Genomic DNA, 17,782 nt, shown 5'->3' with positions numbered 1-17,782 from the left:
TCAGCTTTGTCTCATAAGCAAGTTTTGATCGCACAGCTCTACTTTTTGTGCCAAAATCGTTACTGAAAAATGTAGCAGGTTAGATTGGATTTGACAAAAGTCTTCCCAAGACTGTTTTGAGCAGTTTTTGTARTAACTCCCTTGCAGCTCATCACAAACTCTTGCTGTCTCCTGTCTCCCTAGTTCCTTACCCACCTTTACAATGCTTGTGCTGGTCACTAACCCCTCCAGCCTCACTGATAACTTATTAAAAGGAATTAGCCAGCTTAGYACCGAAGCTAGCTTCAAAATAGAACAAACGTATTAATGGACTTGTTAATTTGTTCTGAATGTGGGTGCTTAGTGCTTTTAGAGAGGCTGAGGGACACCTCTCAGTACCAGAGGGAAACTCATGCCTTTTTAGAGCATGGTTAGAGCTGGGGGCAGGAGGAAATCCCCRCTAGGATATCTCGCATGGCTCCAGATGTCTGTAGTGGGCAATTGGATTGGCCTTAGAGTTTATTTGAGACAAGACAAGGACATAGGGGTRGCTTGATAAAGGAAGAAATATGCTCCTTACCCTTCACTGTGGGATGAGGGTTTGACAGGTTTCTTCTGACATTGGTCAAAAAAATTTATGGCAGGATAGCAAAGATTGTCTGAGATGGGTGAGAGAATATATCCATCTTCAGCGGACATCTTCCCACCCCTGAAAGGGGACACAGCTGCGCAAAGTGTGACARACCTTGGGTATTGATGCCGTGGTGATGCTGAACAGCGAAATGGCATTGCCAGCCAGGAATGAGTGGGCACACTCTGAACCAGAAGGGCCACCCTTCAAGGACTTGAAGTTTGCAGGACTGAAAAGCTTAAAGCAAAAGTGGAGGAAGAAATCTAGTACAAACTGCTGTCATCACATGCCCRGAGAGCACAGGAAGAGGAAAATCAGCTAGAGAAGGTTGTTGTAGCAGATAAACAGATATGAGAAGGGAGAGGAACAGATAGCCTGGAGATAGTAAGACCTCTGGTAAGAACGGAAGTGAGGGAGATGAAGCAGATAGATAAAGAAAAGATTGTACCTCCCTGGCAAGAAGGCTGGGTGAAATCCAAGAGCAATGAGTGTAGAACATTACATACAGGTGAAGAAATGTGGGCAGGGAAGCACAGGAGGTGGAACGACCGGATTTGGGATGTGAAACTGAGTCAGATAGGGAGCAACACAGATGAGCAGCTGCGATGCCAAGAGAGGGTGAGGACGTTCCAGATGGATGAGAACAAAGGTGAGGGAGCTGAGGAAGCATCATCCAGTGGCTGCGTGTGATGGGGAAGAAGCAAGACCGGAACACCTGAGGAAAACAGAACTTTTCTCCTTCCCTCCCTTTTCCCCACACCGATGCTTCCCCGATGTTTTGTCCAAATGCACCGCAGCGCGTCCGATCCCCATGTGGGACTGGTCGCGTTCCTCCTGGTGACAGCCCCTTCATCTTCACTGTGTGCTGTGATTATGAGGAGAGGCAGCACACGTGGTTTAGCGGCCCTGCTAATTGCATTCTGTGGGGCAGTAATTGGATGAAGGCTCACGAGAGCCATGGATCAAAGGTAGGTGCCCATCAATATCTGCCTGCCCCAGAATCCGATTAGYAGGGAGAAGACATAAATCACAGCTGCCCCTCCCTGACCCAGCAATTCTTAATGCACGTACAGCTTCTAGGCCAGTGTCAGGGAAATCTGATTTGCTCACGAAAGGTTAAGCAATGCCGTGGATGAAAAATTGTTGCGATGCCGTGTCTTCTCAGCAGTCATTCATCTCCGTGCCGCTTGCTGTGGGATGGAGGGGCTGCCTGAGCAGCGTTTGGGAGATGATTACTCAACGTCGCTGAGACATGTGAAGTGTTAAAGACCCCCCGGCGGGGCACGGGGCAGTCGTTTATATTCATTAGTCGGCCCGCTGCAGATGTCGGCGTGCTCTTTGAGGGGGCGCGCGGAGAGACACGTGCTCTTGCTGTCTGAGTCTTGCTCAGAGTCCTCAGTGGATCAGTGGGGGCTGAATTTCCTCTACTTCACGGGCCTCTGGCACTTCTGTTGCTCAGCACTGCTCTGAATTGGCTCCCAGGCTCCACCATGCAAGTGGCTCCAGTCTCATGAAGGCAATTCTGTTTCTTCTCTCTCTGTGGTCCTTGTAACAAAACTGTGCCACCAAGGCCAGGCAGCTGGTGCCTGCAAGGAATAGCCAKTCCTGACACCTAGGAAGAGTCTGAAGTTCAGACTTTTTGAGTACTGACCCCTTTTGGGGTTGAATAGTGCCTAGGACTCTGCAGATAGCAGATGCTATACAGCCCCATCCCACCACTACTGTTTGCAGATCTGGTCATGTTTCCTCATCGTGAAGTTCAAAACTCTGGACCAGGTTGTTCAGAGAAGTTGTGGAGTCTCCTTCTCTAGAGATATTCAAAACCCACCTGGATGTGATCCTGTCTAACATGATCTAGGTGACCCTGCTTAAGCAGAGGTAGGGTTGGACTCAATGATCTCCAGAGATCACTTCCAGCATCAACCATTCTGTGATTCTGTGTGAAAACCTATGGGTAAGGGCAGCCCTTAGTTCTTCCTTCCTGGTCCCCTCAGATGTCGTTGGCAATGGCTTTCCCTCTGATCTATCAACCTTCCAGGTTTTCCAGGACAGAACCTGGTGGCTTACTGGAGCTCTAGATGCATTTCTGTTCCCATCTGGCCAAAAAAGGTTGGGGAAACAGCTCTCAAGCTGTCACATTTCAGGTTTACTACCTACCTTCCTTACACATTTCTTTTCTCCACAGCATCTTGGTACAGGAGAAACCTACAGAAGAGGAATTTTCCCCTTTTTGTGTCCTTTGTCTTTAATATCCCACATGCTTTGTGTGACTGCAGGAGTGGATGCTTCAGAGACCATCCCTCAGCATCCCAACCCCACCTGGGGTTGCTGCTGCTCCTACTCACTGCAACACTGGTTTGGGGCTCTCTGAGGCAGTGAGGTTTGCTTTATAAGGTGACAGGGGTGAGGGGGAGTTGTCACTGAGAAACTATGTTTGTTACTCAAATTAGCCACATACCAACAGATTGTAAAAAGGACGATCCTGACTGATGTTCCCTGCAGCCTGAGCACTGAGCGTAACTTCTTCTCGGTTGGGTTATTCCCTCACCTCACCTGCCCTCAGCTCTGAAGCCTCATGAGAAAGCTACAAGTTATATGAAGAGCCATGTAACAGCCTGAAGCAGTCACTAGCAAGGTGCACTTGGGCTGGCTTTTGATGAAACTGTGGCTATTTGAGGTATAAATCCATACCTTAGCTGCTGAGCACCTGCTTCCGGCCTTTACTGCATCAGTCTTTGTGCTACAACCCCCTATAGCTTTCATGTGCACCTCTTTCTAGGTGCATGCTGGGATGCTTCCACTTATATCCATCTGCTCAGGAGTGCTGCGTGGCAGGACGTAAGTTAGCCCGTAACCACTGAAAGCAGAAAAATGTAGTTTTTGCATTAGACTGATCAGAGGAGAGGGAGCAGAGCATGGTGTGATAGCCTGAAGCACTGAGCTAAGCCCTCACTGTGCTACTGAACCCATCCTCCCCTTCCTGTCACTCACCCATCGTATCCCACTGAGAGATGTACCACTCCAAGGAGTCTTCCTTCCTCTTTATGGAAAGGAAATCCCCTGAGGGAGGTAAAAGTTGACTGGGTAATTAACTTCCTAGGCAGGACTGGCTGGGAGTCTTGTTGTCTGATGAACAAAATGTGCTGTGAGCAATTGCCCAGCGCTGGACTGCAGAGACAGCTAAAGTGTGGGAGAAGCATCTCCATATCTGCCCTGGGCTTTCAGACCCCTTTGGATACCCATCAGTGGAAGTGCCCGAGACTGTTTTGTTCATCCCAAAGTGCTTTGTGAATGGTGGCGAGAGGGACCTCAGCAGCATTTACAGGTAGGAGATTGCAGTAACACCGGTGGGCTTCAGGTTGCGTATGCTATCAGAAGCACTAGGGTTTTAACAGGTGTAAGGGTGAATGCAGAATGACACGGGTGACAGAGAACTGCTAGCTGTATTTTATTACTAAGAACCTAGTGAAGTCCAGGTTCTACTAAGTCCAGGCAGAGCTGGGATGCTGCATGGAGTCAGTCCATGCTATGCAAAGGTGATGTGACCTGCATCGTGTCTGGATGCTTTTTGCTCCCAGGTGGAACAAGCAGCTTCCCATTTACAGCCAGGTGGGCCTATGTGATGGATCCGGTTGTGTAGATGTGGAGTGAGGTTTGAATTCCCATACTCTGTGGCTGCTGTGAGCTGTTTTGTCTTGTCAGTGAACCCAAAAGAAATCAAGCAGCTTGTCAGTAGAGCCACAAGCTGTGCACAAGTCTCTGCTAGTGCCTGCAGCTGAAAATCACCCTTCTCTGGCATCGCCTGGGAGAAAATAACTGCTGTCAGCTCTGGAGAAGAGGTTGCACAGCCAGTTCATACTCCAGCGCAGACTGGTCTATCTTCAGCCTGCAGGGTCACGTCCCACATGTCCCTCTGGGAAGCCCAGGCACTGAAAATTTCTGCAGTGATGAAGATAAATCCATTGAGGTACCCCACTTAGAAAATCCAGACAAACCAGTGATAGTGAGAACATTCCAGCATGTCTAGACCCTGGAAACTGTGAAGTGACAACCTTTGTGTTTGGCTCGTGTTCCCTGACACCAGGAGATGTTTGCGAGCTCTGTCTGCAGGCAAGGCAACCCAGGATACATGTGCAGGTATGGTGGCACGCAAGGATAGAAACACATTTCTCTAGGGTTTAGCCTCAAGGCTTTGGAACAAGCAATGAGAAGAAAATCCAGCCTGATTTTGGACACTGAGCACAGTATATGTTAGAACTGGCCTTTGGAGRTTACTAGGGCAAGATTTCCCCAGCACTAACTTCAACAGGCTTAAGACCAAACCCTTATTCCTAACCCAGGAGAGCATTTCACACCTGCTCAGAGGCTTTCAAGCCTCTGGGATGCTTTCCCGGGGTAGGGCTGTAGTGAGGGCCCTGAGGCTGCGTCTATGCTAGCAGATTAAACAGTTGCAGAGTTCAGACTCCAATTATCTTTTCTGTTAAATTATTAGCACTCATCCAAATAATACTCAAACATAGTTTGGGAGTTTGCATGGGCCATGGACCTTTCCTAATAGGCAAGCTGGTTGTGGCCGTGGTGTTCTGGCAGGTGAAGGAAGTTAATTCAGTGGGCAAAGGCTTGTCCTTGTCAGATGGCCTCCAGGCCAGAGAACAGTCCCAGACACGTCTAATACACTAGTGTAGACGTAACCTCTGTGTTTCTGCAGTGCAGAACCAGGTTTTCATTTAACAAACTTACAGCTGAAATCTTTATAGTTTGGACAATTGCCAACTGTACACCCATGAATACCTTACTGATGCTAATTAATTTTAATTAAACATATTAATACTAATTATCAGTAGCATCTTTTTTTCCCCRGTGTACTTGTTTTCAGTGATTATGGCCATGTCTGGTTTTGTCGCTAGGAAAGGCATAATTTCTGGCAKCAGAGAACAGAGGAAGCCCTTGCTTTTGTAACTAGCTGGCTAGATGCAATCAGCTCTCCTCTCCATTCCTTCCAGACCTCCTGTGGAGACACTGGGAAAGCCTCYTTCCCCTTGAAGCTGGGAACCCACAGTGCACACAGGAACTGGAACCGGAGAAATCTCTGTCRCCAACAAAAGCTGCATGAACTGCCTGTTCCTCCTCTCCCTTCTCCATACACCTCATAAAATTCTCATTTTTCCCTTGTGCTTTGGATCTGCCTGTCTCCTGGGGAAGGAGAGATGGGAAGAAAAAATGTGCGTTTGGGAATTTCAGTGAAGAGGTCCCAAGGCATAGAAATGATTGGCTTTTTCCCTGTTTGTTGTTGTTTGTTCTTCCTTCACTGAATCTTGTAGATTATTTCTTTTTCAAGGACCTTCTGGAGAGCAGCTCTGCAGAGAAGGACCTGGGAGTGCTGGTGGATGACAAGTTGACCATGAGCCAGCAATGTGCCCTTGTGGCCAAGAAGGCCAATGGTCTCCTCGGGTGCATTAGGAAGACTGTTGCCAGCAGGTCGAGGGAGGTGATCCTGCCCCTCTCCTCAGCCCTGGGGAGGCCTCATCTCGAGTAGTGTGTACAGTTCTGGGCTCCCCAGTACAAGAGAGACATGGAGCTACTGGAGAGAGTCCAGCGTAGGGCTACGAAGATGATCCGAGGGCTGGAGCACCTGCCCTACGAGGARCGGCTGCGAGAGCTGGGCCTCTGCAGCCTGGGGAGGAGCAGACTGAGGGGGGATCTGATCGGTGTGTACAAGTACCTGAAGGGAGGGTGTCAAGGGGACGGGGACAAACTCTTTTCAGTTGTCCCATGTGACAGGACAAGAGGCAACGGGCAGAAATTGAAGCACAGGCAGTTCCGCCTGACCGTGAGGGGGAATTTCTTCCCTGTTAGAGTGACGGAGCACTGGGACAGGTTGCCCCGAGAGGTTGTGGTATCTCCTTCTCTGGAGATCTTCAAGGCCCACCTGGATGGAACCCTGTCTACCATGCTGTAGGAGACCGTGCTGAGCGGGGAGGTTGGCCTAGATGATCTCYAGAGGTCCCTTCCAACCTTACGGATTCTATGATTCTATTAGAAAGCATGTAAAAGTTAGGTTTATGACGATATAGGACATCCTTCGCCCTGAATCACTCTGCCTCCATTCCCATATAGATGAGCCAGTGACTAAAGTACATGTCTTCTCGTACTTTCTGAGACACACCTAAATTGCTTGGCTCCTTTCTAAATATTTTTTACAACTGTTCTCCCCGCCCTTCTAGGAAAATTGCACCCAAGAAAAGCTGAGTGCCTGTGTCTGAGCAACGTTACGCCCTGGGTGCATGTGGGTAGAGCTGAGGAGAACTGACTCTGAAGGAAAGTATTTCCTCATTGAAAAGTTGTGGAAGGGAAAAGGAATGTTGCAAGGGACGGCATGAGCTCAGCTGTGCCAGGCACGGTCCATGCCTTGGGGACCTTACAGTCCGAATGGGTTGTGTAGGTGAGGGAAAATGTGGCATAGCATGATAGAAGCAAGATAAGTTGTCCTGCGTGAGGGTGGAGCTGGGCCTGGGGGTCTGGTTTCCTCTGCTTATCTCAGTGCAGCTTTTAATTAAGGGTATTTTCAGGCTCCTAACCTGTGGTCTGCATCAGGCATTTACCCCTCTTTTGAAGGGTATCTCAAAGATTAATACCCCCATGGGGCTCAGGAGAACAATATCCACTTCTGTTCTTTCCCTTTTTGAAATTTTCCATTTTTTCTAGACAATTAAATATTGAGCAGACCAGAAAGTGATGGAGACTGAAACAAGCAATACCAATGCCTTAACTTGAATTTCCTACAGCTCAGGTGGGATTTCCATCTRCAGTTTCATGTGAGTCTTGTTTGGGTTTTTTGTTTGTTTGTTTGKTTTTTTGTTTTCATTTCCCATTAAAGTAGATGCTTTCTTTTGTTAAAAGAGGTCCTGATTCCTACCTGTATGAGGACAGAGAGGCTGAACCTCAGCACTTTTATCTGGAAGGGAATTCTTGCGCTCCTTCTATATCTCCTCCAACTTTCCTTGGTGCTCTCTGCATCTGGTCTYCAGCATCCTGATGAGCAAAACCCTCTCTTTTTGAGAGGCAGCTGGTATCCCTCCCCTGCTTGATGCTAGTGAGACCTCTGGGCCCAAATTTGTGAGCCACTTTGCAAGAAGAATGCAGACTGATTGGAGACAGTCTGAAGTAGGGTTGCAAGGAGACCAGAGGACTGGAAAACAAGTCCAAGGAGAGAAGATCAAAAGGATTGCGGTTGTTTAGTTTAGGAAAACTTTATAACAGCCTACAAATATGTAATGGGCTTCTGCAAAAGGGAAGGGAATGAACTGTTCTCCTTGTTCACCAGGATTGGGACAGGAGGCAATTGACTTAAATTACATCCAGAGAGATTGAAATCAAAAGGAAAATTTTTCTATGATGAAGACAGGCCTTTGAGTAGGGGGGGCTGCAGCCAGGCAGTATCTCCACTCGCAGAGGTTTGGGAACAGGTAGGTCAAATGTCGGTCATGAGTGGATTGGGCTGGAGCTGATGCTGTGTCAGTCTGGGTTCGGCACTGGACTGGATGCCACACTGCGCCTGGTCAGGCCACAGCAAAGAGATACAGCACGCAGATTTTGAATCACGTGCCTGAAGACTAGCTTGGAGCTAGGCCTGGGGATCTGCAGTGCTTGTGGAGTGGCACTGGGAGGAGGCATCAGCTCACAGCTCTTGGTCCCCCTGGTTGGAAGCCAGGCGGTGGTGGGAGTTGCTGCTTTGTCAGCAGTGTTGATACAACCACTTCAGGACAAGTGGTAGGACTGTCAAAATGAACCAGTAACAGCATATTTTTAAACCCTGTTTTCAGGATTTTCCTTTTTGCTACTTCAGACCCAGATCATTTCAAAGGTCCTGTGGCTAACTCAGCTCAGATCAGGACTTCTTAAACTAGTTTTGCTGCTGCAGATAAAGTAATATCACCACACCCTCTTCCTTTGAGTCTCTCCCAGTGTGCGTTTTTCTTTCACAAAATTAGAAGCTAAACAATTTGCTGTATCACTTATGAAGTCTATGACTCCCAGAGCTAGGTGACCTTTGAGATCCTTCCAGCCTTACCTCAGTGATAGGAACGAAGGTCCTTGGTAAAAGAGTTCCAGCTGGACACTGGCAAGATTCAACTCTCAGACTCCTGCACCTAAATTCAGAGTTGAAATTCAGCTATAGACTTCGAGGAGTCCAGTGGCAGTTTTAGAAACCTGGGGGACTGGCCTGGCCTCTCATTGTTGTCTGAGGAGGAAGCAATTCTCCCAGGATCCTGAGCTCTATTCACTAGCAATGTGGAGGTGTCTTGGATACCCCAGAGCACCTCAGATACYGCCTGGTACCTGTGTGTGGGCAGCTGGGGCTTGCATCTAAGATCTAGTCCATGCAGTTAATGCAACTGAGAGCTATCAGCTGATCAAGAGTAGCTGTCATTGTTAACATCARCTGAAGACCTGCATAGGCTAGGAAGCATCCTAAGAAGCAGAACAAGAAGGAATTTGCTCTTACCTGTGGTGTTGCGGGTGCACTGCACTAACTGGGCTCCATTCTTTCCCTGAAGGCAGAGGGAGGTGAGTACGGGACATGGAGACCCCCTTTCCCAATGTTGTGTGGCACATAAAGGACCACTGCAGARCATGATAGTTTTATGAGCAAGGTCCAGTCATGCTGACATGGAGAGATGCACCATTCTCAGCAGGTTTCTGGGGTAGCCAGCACATACATGAACACAGGGCTGAAGGTCAGCCTTGGTCACATAGCTACTCCCAGCTCTCTATGCATTGTCTACAAAGCAAATTTTTTGTTCAAACACACCCCTCCATTGGCAAACATGAAAAGAAAAGGAATAAAATAATGGACTGCTAGGAGCTGGGAGTGGGAAGCCACTTTGGCTTCACAAAGTTGAACCACTCTGAGCTGAGACGGGAGGGAAGGCAGCAAGCTGGATTAATTTAAGCCTTCACATCTGATGTATGGTAGCTAATGTGGAAGGAGCTGTATGTTCTTGTATCTCTCTGTGCTGTCCCTTCTTCCTCTTAGCATGCACACACACAAAACTCCTTATTTTTGTGAAAAGAAAAAARAAGTGTTATATATTCCCATCTCTCCTGCAGGGCTTTGTGAAGCAGAGAGACACTCAGGCCAGCTGCAAAYACAAAGGCAGAGGTACTGCAGGAGAGGAGAGTTTTTCTTCTTTACGTCATTTTTGAAGACTCAAGATGGAGCTTTAGGTAGAAGGAGGTTTAGGGGGAGTAGAGTTGGAGACCTTTTCAGGCGTGGATACCTTTTTGTGGGTTCAGAACGGAGAGTGCGCAAACTTCAAGCAAAGTCTTGGCTGAGGATGGYCTGAGTATGACTTAATGATGTTAGCTAAACAATTAGGCAAAAAAAGGTAGTTGTCAAGCAGAACAGTAGGTTAGGAAGGGCAGAGATGATATGGTCGTTAATCCCATAAAACAGAGAAAATAGAGATAATAACTGCCTGTGGAGCAGAGAAACTGATGTGGGGAAACCTGTAAAACGCTATGAGAGCAATACTGCTGTTGAATCCATCATATTTATTGCCAGCAGTCACAACCTTTATTCCTGCTCTCTTCTTGCCGAGACATTTTTGTTGGTGGTGAGTAAGGATGAAGCATGAGTGGAGATGATGGGGCAGAAGGGACCATAGTGCCTCTCCTGGTGACCTGAGCAAGGGCTGGTCCACCTCAGTGGCACCCAGGTATACCTAAGGCCTAAATGGAAGGAATTGCCCCTTGCTACATGATTTGTGTCACTTCTCTGCTCAGGCTGGATGCATAGTGCAAGGTTTGGACTCCCTGAACAAAAGTGAGGGAGAAAAAATCTGAGAAAAGCACCCCCAGAAATGATTTAAAGGGATAGAGCCTAGTGGTTTTCCTTGAGATCTCTTCCATTGGTTCAATGTTCCTCTTCAGTTACAGGCAGCAAAGGATGAAGTYCCATTGCACTATGTGCTGTAAAGCCATAAAGTGAGTGTCATCCTTTCCTGAAACACTTAACTCTCTAAATAAAAACATGAGGGGAAGGAAGATGGACATCCTTTAGTGGTAAGCAGGGATAAGGGAGCTGCGGCCCGTCCTCTGCTGGGTCTCAGACCAGTTTATTGATCACTGGGCTCTTTTGCCAGGTCACAACACCAGCTGAACTTCCAATGAATAGGTGCTGCAGGATGCAGGGTTTTACTCTTCCACTGTAAAATGATCCCTCMAGCTCTTGAAATATGTTCTGTAGGCTCTCTCCTATTTCAAGTGATGTCTTTTTGGTTTCAAGAAAATCAGTCATAGACTGTGGGGAAAAAATTACAAGAGGGGAAACACCTGAAGAGGAGGAAGAAGAAGAGAAATCTTTTTAGAGATACGGTTTTGGCTATGGAGCTCTGTCTGCAGGGACGTCATGAGAATCAGAGATGCAATGAGCMCCAGGGAGCACAAAGTTGTGGTAAGTATTTTATAAGCTTAATCTTTCACTAGAYCAGTGCAGGAAGTTAGGTTAAAATTGACCTACAATATCTCTTAAAAGCTTGATCCTTCACTTGCAAGATATTGTCGATTCAGATGCTGACTTGCACCAGCTGACTTTCTAGATGCATGGTTTAACTGACTGCTGCAAAAAGTACCAAGTTGACATCCACATGAGGAGGGTGGTGAAAGAAACAAAAACACAGTGATGCTGCGATAAGAAGTCAGTGATGTGGTTGCTTGAGAACCTGTGGGCACTGTCAGTGACCTTTCTCTTAGGAAGGAGCTACAGGAAGTTCAGAGAAGGGTAACAAGAGGTCTGTGCAGCCTCATTTGGAGAGGAACCAGGACTGAGAAGAGAAAAACAAGCGTGGGACTTGATAAAAACTGTACAAAAGAGTAAGAGTTTAGAGAAGGGGTGTTTGGAATGCATAAGAAGAAGGATCCAAGGAATAAAAAGGCAGAAAAAAATCCAAGCAATGATCRTTTATTCTTCCCACAAAATTGGACAGTGGAGCTTGTTGCCACTGGAAGCCRCCAAGGCTCAAAAATTTATCAAAGTTCAAAGAGGAATTGAATGTCTCTCTGGGTTATCAGTGAGAGTGCTTGAAGAGCTGCTGGTGGCTTTTGAAATTGATATTAAGCCCATACCTTCTGAGACTCTACTCACTCTGTAACGCTTTGAATATGGGTAGTTGTATTGCTGCTGTTCCCAGGAGCGTACTTCATGGGARGAGACCTCACATAAGTACTGGGCCAGTGGATTGAGGGGAATGGTCCTCTCTCAGAAATGAGCTACAGAAGGGGAGGAAGAACTGGCAGATACAGGTTAGAGGGGAGAGTTTTGACTAACAATTGGGTGACATCCCAGCACGCAACAGGAGGTGGTCTCAGCAGGCTTCCCTCAAGTCCTAGGCATCCTGGCAAAAGCAAGATTTGAGGAGGGCTTTGAAGGATGGGGCTTTCAGCATGTGTATAAGAGGAAAGTCCAAATGGGGCAGAGAGGTTCCATCCTGGGACCTCTTCTGGTGTTGTCCTGGTCCAGAGTGGGAGTGGGCCTCTAAATGGCCAATGAAAGCAGGTAGGTGACCTGGACRCGAGTGCTGGGGGCCTGAGCTGTCAAGCCGGCGATCGCCCTTTTAACAGCGGTTCACCTTCTGCCTGTATGAGAACTAATGAGCTTCCCCTCCTCTTTAATCTCCCTCTGCTGATGGATGCCTCATGCAATTCATTTGCTTTTTACTTCGCTCCTCCCTTGGTGCCCCCTCTGCTTCCCGGCTCAGAAGCTGTGGGGCTGGGAAGGAGCAGAACAGCGGTGAATATTCCCCCTTCTCCCTCAGCTCGGGGCAGGTGCTACCATGTGAAAAGCTGGTCCTCTGTCCCCTCGATGTCTGCGGACACAGTCGCGGGGTGTGTGTGCGCGCGCGTATGGAAGCCAGGGAGCCGAACAGTAGCTTTTTCTGTTCCTGGCTACTTTGACATGGTGATCAGAGGAGCTGGCCAGAGTTCTAATGAAGATAAATGAATATCCCCCTCTCCTCCGCTCCTCCGGCTTTTATTGATGGGCTGAGGGGTGAAAGGCGAGAGTCTGAATGTTCATTTAAGCAGACGTCACGAGTTTCTTTGGAGGAGAAGGTGTAAGAAAAACCGCCTTGTGCCTGAAAGTTACTCCAAGATGAGCACGCTCAGCTTTACAAGCCTTTCTCCATTCCTTCCCCATCCATCACTTCCCGGGAGCCCTTTGTAAATGCAAATTGCACTTTGATAGAAATAATGCACTGAGCCTCTATTAGTGTCTGTGTAATGGAGAGGGCTATTTTAATGCAATCATTCTTAAAAGAAGCTCCTCTGTGCCTTATTTTAGGCTGTGTATCAAAAACCAATCKGAAAACACACTCCTCCCCTCCACTCCCTCCCGGCTCCATGCTTTGCAGGCACCGGGGTACTTTGCCTTTCGAGCTGTGGGTTCCCGTGGCGGCCGGGGCGTTTTACCATGTGAATGAGCTCAGTCCAGCAGTCCGTCCAACCTGTTCCCCATGACAGGGTTGGGACGCCCAACCATGAGCTGCTCGTGGGGCACATGGACATGGGACAACCTGTTTCCTTCCAAGCTTGCGGTCTCCAGCTGTGATTTGAGGGGGATGATCTGTCTTGTTCCATGAAGCTGTTTATTCCCATTTCTCTTGTGCACTTTCCAACAGCGGAGAACTTGTTAACTCCTGGCTGTAAACATCTCGTAGYGTGATGAAGAGCAGAGATTATTTGTAGAGCAGCCCCTGAGACCCCCATTGCGTGCTGTGCTCCATAAACTGATTTTCTCATGTCCTAGTCTGATCTCTCCCTCCCAGGGTGTGGAGCAGCAGCTCCAGCACCGAAATCAGTTTAAGCTGCTTTAAAAAAAAAATCCCAACATTTTAAGGCAGTGAGATCCCCCTCCACACACACTTTGGGGGGTCAGAATGAAACTGCTCTGAACTGTTTAGAAACAAATCAGAGCCACCATTCATCTTCATTAATGAGATATTTAACCAGTTCCTTTTAATAGCTTTTTGGTGCATATGCCAAATGGAAAAAAAAAAATCATTTTCTGCATAAAAAGCCATTATGCTCCATGCTCCTTCCCACCTTATCCCGTAAATCCTGCTCTTTTTCCTGACATTATTATCATCCACCGCTCAGAGCAGTGCATGGTCCTTCTCCAGCCCTTCATGTGTACCACCCCAATTTGCACCAGCAAGCCTCTGCCCACAGCGAGTCAGGGGAGGGAAGTGATTTTTGCCACCTGTGCCATGACCTAAGCAGTGCTGTTGTGCAGGATTTATTCCACTGGAGAAGACAAGCCAGGTGGATCAGTTCATCGGCCTCATCCTACTTGCTTGATTACGAATGATGTTGGGTGCTGGAGCAATTTTTTCCATTAATGTAAATCAAAACCAATTTGAAGTTGCTTCCCGAAGAGGGGCTACAAAGCTGCAAAGATGTGGTCTCCATGCACCTTTCGTGTGGAGAAGGAGTAGACAGCGTGAGTCAAAAAATCAAGACAGGGCACAAAGCAGCTCTTTTGACATCTGGGTTAGGGACAAGGACATTTTGCAGGTCCTTGACTTGCAGTGAGAGAGATATGGGGCGAGAAAACTCCTATAAATTACAAGAATGGGTTAGAGAGCAAAGGAAGGAAACACAAAAAAGCAGAGGAGGCACTTTCCTGGTTCATGAAGAGCAGAAGAGGAACGAGGAAAGCAGTGTCATTCAAGTGAAATCTCTGACTGGAATGACAAAAGGAGAAGAAATTAAAGCCAGATTTGTTCCCTTGGGCTGGAGGAAGGAGGACCCCTTTCGGTTTGTTCCTCCTTTCTTGTTTCCTTCAATGACAGGAGATCAATTGCAATGCTTAATGAGACCCGTCTAGCCGTGAGGGTAGACAATGCGAACGGGGAAGGATGTCCCAGCGCCCTGGAGATTTTACAGCAGAGTGGAGTGCCGGGCTCCTTCCCKGTAACTCACAGCCCTGCTTTGCTCAGTGGCGTTGTGCAGTCTCCACATTTTGCAGTTGTTGCTTTGCAGTGCACCGAGATAACACTTGTGGTGGATGCTCTGGGGCAGGGTGAGGACCACTGGTGGGTCTCCTGGCCCCTCATCACAGGGGTCTGTGGGTCCTTCCTGCTGCTTGCATGCCCACAATGTGAGCTGGAGGTGCAGCTGTGAGACTGGAGTGTTGTTTGCTGGTTGAGCACCAAGCTCCACCAGGCTCTACTCTTTGGCTTGGGATCCTTTGGGGTGACTGTGGCTGAAACGGCCCTTGCAGACATTTTGCTGCCTGACATTTTTGTGCCTCTCTCCAAATTTTAGCATCTGAAGGGGTTGCGCTGATGAACATGGTCTGTGCTTGACACTGGGCCAAGGTCCTTGGGCTCTAGCTGCATGGAGAGAGCCACTTTGGGTATGAACAGAGCTGATGCAGGACAGCCTGATATTCCTGCAATCCTCTTCCCGGTTAAGGGAGGATTTATGAGTACCATGCCTAACTAGGCTCCAAAGGCAGGAGGTTTTGGGACATAGATTTCAAACCAAAGTTCCCCTTCTGGCCTTGGGTGTGGAGTGGGTGGGATGGTGGGAGCTGGTGAAGACTCCCTGGGATGTTAATGAGTTGTCTCTTTGGAGGATGAGCAAAATTCCTCCTTGGCACGCCACAGAGGTGCCCAGAGATGCCCCTTTGGAGACCCTCAGGGGAGGTGGGAGGTAGGTGTGACTCTGCCCTTTGCACGGTGAACTCGCTCTGAAACGGAGGGCTCCTTTGYCCCGAGAGACAGAACTTGTCTAGCACCAACTCTTCTTCATCCCTCGCTTTACAGGTCCAAACCTGCATTTCCGTGCCGGCCCTGGAGTCAAACCTCCCCAGCCGGTATGCTGTCCGAAGCTGAGCCACCTCTACAGAGGCCTCAGCGCCTGGCCCTGGGGATGCATCCTCTTTCTGAGCTAATTATTTTATCTGTCACTCGATAGGTCTCGGGCCTGACGCTGTCCCTCAAGCTTCGACAGGGAGAGAGAGAGAGAGAGAGAGAGAGAGAGAGAGACCTTTCAGGCGGGCAGGGAAAGGGGCCGGAGCCGCGGGCGGGGGGACGGGGAGCAGAAGGGCGGCCGGTTTTCGTGGCAATCGCTCTGGACCGGGACTTTGAATGAACGCAAATGGGTCCGGAGCTGCTGGGCGGTGCCGAGGCCTCTTGTGCGCAGGGCTTTGGGCTCACGACCGCGGTGGTCCGCGCGCCCGGCTTGAGTGGCGACGGGCRCTGCTGCGGCTGGGAGGCAGATACCGTCTTGCACCAGAAACATTAGCAACTTCCTCGGCAGCTGCTGGGTTTTCCGGGCTGGCTTGTTGCTCCAGTAGCATCCTCCTTACTGTGGGGACTTAAATCTGGTTATTGTGGAAGCTGCTAGTCATTTTTTTCCGGGATAAATCCRTGCTATTGTATGCAGGAAGATTAGCTGTGACCCCTCAGAAAAACTGCACGCAGCCCAAGCTGGATATGAACGTCTTTGCTTGCTTTCCAGCTGGGAGCATGGATTMATTTGGGTTTTCAAGGAATTTTTCCTTTAAAGGTGGTTTGATTCTGCGAGGGGAATGGGAATACCGTCCTGCAACTCCGTAAGCGCAGTGAAGGACTGGAGCAACCCCCGGGTGGGTGTTTCGGAGCTGCGGAGATGCTTGGGGCAGGCGTCACCCGGGCTAGTGAGACGTGGATTTGTTCGTCGGGTTTGAGTGGGGCTTTGGGGTTTCTTTTTGGTCATAAGACAAACAAGAATACTTTTTTTTTTTCCCCAGGATTCGGAGGGATGAAAGGTGAAAGCCCAGCATAACGGCGGAAAGCCCGGCCGGCACAACCACCTGCCCGGGCGCCCGGGAAAACCTGGGCTGAGTAAGAAACTTCTGAGCAAACTCTAAATTCCCCMAGCTCTGCCGCAGCAGCGGGTCATTGCCGTTGCCTTTCCAGCAGTGTTTTGTATTAAAAGGCCTGGGATATAAATCCCTTTTCAGCAGCATCTTCAAAGTATCATCTCTGTAAAATACACACACCCACGTACCCCGGAGCCCCTTCCCCAGCGCACGGTCCCTGTCTCGGGTTACCATTTTCTTTCGAGATGAACGGAGAGCCTTCAGCGTAGTTTATTTTCCTTCCGAGCAGGGTAAGATGTTTCTCGTTATGCCTTTTTAATTCTCCGAAAGGCGGCATGGCATGCAGAAGAATAGCGGCTGTATTCTTGCAATGATGCAAAAAAAAAACAACAACAAAAAAACCCACCCTTCGCAGCCCACCCGTTCGAGTAATTATCTGCCGCCGCAGACCAGCGAGGCCRCGGAGAAGCCAGATGGTTTTTGGAGAGGGTTGAGACTGGGGAGAAGGGTTTTACTGGTGGCAGAAGAAAGAGGAAGTTTGTTAGGGAGAGGAGAATAGRTACTGCCTAGGGGCGGCCGGTGTGTTTTGCAGAAAAGCATCTAAAGCAGATTTTTTTTTTGGGGGGGATGATTTACGGAGATGTTGGGAGGGAAGATAAAATGAGAGATGAAGAGAGAAAGGAAGCGAGAGAGGGAGAGAGAAAAAGAAAGAAAGATAAAGCAGGCAAGAAGGAAGGAAGGAGGGAAGGGAAGAAGGAAAAAAGAAAGAAAGAAGGAAAAAAGGAAGAAAAAGAAAAGAAAGAAAGACAAAAAATGAATGAAAGAAAGGGAGAGAGAGAGAAAGGAAAGATGGAAGAAAGGAAGAAAAAGAAAGACAAAGAAAGGCAGAAAGAAAGGGTGAAAAGAAGGAAAATAAAAGAAAGAAAGAGAAAGGAAGGAAGGAAAACAAAAAAAAAATGGAAAAAAGAGGAGACACAGAAATGGATTCTCAGTAGAAATTTCAAAGCCAGAAATGTTAAGGAAAGGCTCTGGTCACCTGAGGTTATTAGTGACATACAGAAAACCTTGCCACCTCTCGGGGAAAGGCGGGGAAGATGGTCATTTCCCTGCTTTTCCAGATTGGCCAGGAGCTTGAAATGCTCCTATTTTTGAACACCTCTCGGGGGGTGGGGGGACCTCAGTACAAAATGTTCCTAATTGAAAAAAAAGGAAAAAGAAAAAGAAAAAGAAAAAGAAAAAGAAAAAGAAAAAGAAAAAGAAAAAGAAAAAGAAAAAGAAAAAGAAAAAGAAAAAGAAAAAGAAAA

The sequence above is a fragment of the Rhea americana genome, unplaced genomic scaffold, assembly GCF_003343005.1.
Source record: "Rhea americana isolate MKP2758 unplaced genomic scaffold, rheAme1 scaffold_270, whole genome shotgun sequence".
Lineage (NCBI taxonomy): Eukaryota > Metazoa > Chordata > Aves > Rheiformes > Rheidae > Rhea > Rhea americana.
The sequence above is the reverse complement of the archived record's forward strand: the minus strand, read 5'-3'. Positions refer to the sequence as shown.